We start from the raw sequence: 2563 nt of genomic DNA on the forward strand, positions 1-2563 counted from the left end.
CTTTCTTTCTTTCTTTCTTTCTTTCTTTCTTTCTTTCTTTCTTTCTTAAGATTTTATTTATTTATTTGACAGAGAGAGAGCATAAGCAGGGGGAGCGCCAAGCAGAGGGAGAAGCAGGCTCCCCTCAATCCCAGGACCCTGGGATCATGACCTGAGCCGAGGGCAGCCGCTTAACTGACTGAGCCACCCAGGCGCCCCAGTCAAATGATTTTCAACAAGGGTGCTGCCAAGACCACTCAGCAGGGGACGGACAATCTTTTCCACACACGGTGCTGGGAAAACTGGAGATCCACATGCAGGAGAATGAAGTTGGACCGTCATCCTATACCATAGACAAAAAAGGACCACAAATGGATAAAGATCTAAACATAAAAGCTAAAACTCTTAGGAAAACTTGGAATAAGAGCTTCACCACATTAGATTTGGCAATGATTTTTTGGATTCTGACACGAAAGGCACAGACAACAAAAGAAAAAAGAGGCAAATCGGAATTCACGAAAACTAAAAACTTCTGTGCATCAAACGACATTATCAACAGAGTGAAAAGGCAACCCAAGGCCCTTAGGTGCCCACTGCCTGTTCCAGGGCCCTTCTGATGGACATAGCAGCCACAGGACGATCAGATATCCCTGTAGATCTCGATTGCCTTTCTACTAGATTTTAGGGATATATAAGCAGATACATCACCTCCTATTTCAGGCAAGAGAGACCCTTTCTCGGGGCTCCACAATTTAGAAGGCCCCGTATCACAACCACGCATAAAATACATTTATTGAATAAGAGGTAAAACTGAAATATCAAAATCAAAATCTTAAAAAGATTTTATTTATTTGAGAGAGAGAGAGAGATAGCAAGAGAGAGCACGAGCTGGGGGCAGGGAGAGGGAGAAGCAGGCTCCCCACTGAGCAGGGAGCCAGATGTGGGGCTCGATCCCAGGACCCCAGGATCATGACCTGAGCCAAAGGCAGACACTTTACCGACTGAGCCACCCAGGCGCCCCTCAAAGTCAAATTACACAAAATAATCGTTAACAATGAAGTACACAAGCAGGTCATTATCACCCTTTTCCGAAATGAATACAGGAATGCAAACCAGGAAATCTGAGTAAACCTTTCTGTCAGCCAGGGGTTGAATGGCTGTGTGGCCACGTGGGTTGCTCCACATGAAAACAGCACGTGGGCACTTCTGGTACTCAGGACTCAGGACAAGCCAAACCTCAGCATCCACTCTTCAGATTAGCACTGTGCAGGACCCAGGGAAATGCTTCTCCACAGCCCCATCGCCTTGAAACAGAAGGCAACTTCATCCCAATGGTATGAAGGTTTGAGGTTGATTTTGTTGTTATAAACGTCCATTTGACGAGGTAGGAATATAGAATAGCTTTAATTTAGCTTGTCCCATTTAAATATTTAGACAAATGATACGTGGGTCTCCATTTGTACCTTTACCTCGGACCCCATATATGTCAAGCACGCGTAATGGTATGTTGAGAAAGAAGATCCATGGTATAAAGGAGTATTGGGGTACCTGGCAGGCTCAGTTGGTGGAACCTGCGACTCTTGATTTCTGGGTCATGAGTTTGAGCCCCACGTTGGGTGTAGAGATTACTTAAATAAATAAAACTTAAAAAAAAAAAGAAAACGTATCTTTATTTTACTTTTTTTTTCAATTTTTTTTATTGTGGCAAAATACATATAGCATAGAGTTTACCTGCATAACCATTTTTAGGTGTGCAGTTCAGTGATTAAGTATTTTATTGTATTGTATTTTAAAAAGGTTCACTCCATGCCCAGTATGGAGCCCAACTCGGGGCTTGAACTTACAACCTGGAGATCAAGACTGGAGTCGAGACCAAGAGTCAGTTGCTTAACTGACTGAGCCACTCAGACAACCTGATTAAGTACATTTTTAAATACAACTATCAGCACCACCCACCTCCAGAACTTTTTCATCTGGTAGAACTGAAACTCTATACCCATTAAACAATAACTTCCCATTCCTGCCCTTCCCCCAAATCCCCCACAGCCCCTGAGTCCCTGGTAACCACCATTCTATTTTCTCTCTCTGATGTTGACTACTTATGGAACTTCATGTAAATGGAATCAAACAGCATGTATCTTCTGGTGATTGGCTTATTTCACTTAGCATCATGTCCTCAAGTTTTCTCCACGATGTAGCATATATCAAAATTTCCTGGGCGCCTGGGTGGCTCAGTTGGTTAAGCGACTGCCTTTGGCTCAGGTCATGATCCTGGAGTCCCGAGATCGAGTCCCGCATCGGGCTCCCTGCTCAGCGGGGGGTCTGTTTCTCCCTCTGACCCTCTTCCCTCTTGTGCTGTCTCTCATTCTCTCTCTCAAATAAATAAAAAAATCTTTGAAAAAAACCAAAACAAAACAAAAAACTTCCTGCCTTTTTAAGGCTGAATAATATTACATTGTATGTATATACCACATTTTGCTTATCCATTGATTTGTCAATGTATACTTGGTTGTTTCCACAAATAAGCTGTTGTGAATAATGCTACTGAGAACAAATATCTGTTCAAGACCCCACTTTCAATTCG

The sequence above is a fragment of the Neomonachus schauinslandi genome, chromosome 4, assembly GCF_002201575.2.
Source record: "Neomonachus schauinslandi chromosome 4, ASM220157v2, whole genome shotgun sequence".
In the NCBI taxonomy this organism is placed as follows: Eukaryota; Metazoa; Chordata; class Mammalia; order Carnivora; family Phocidae; genus Neomonachus; species Neomonachus schauinslandi.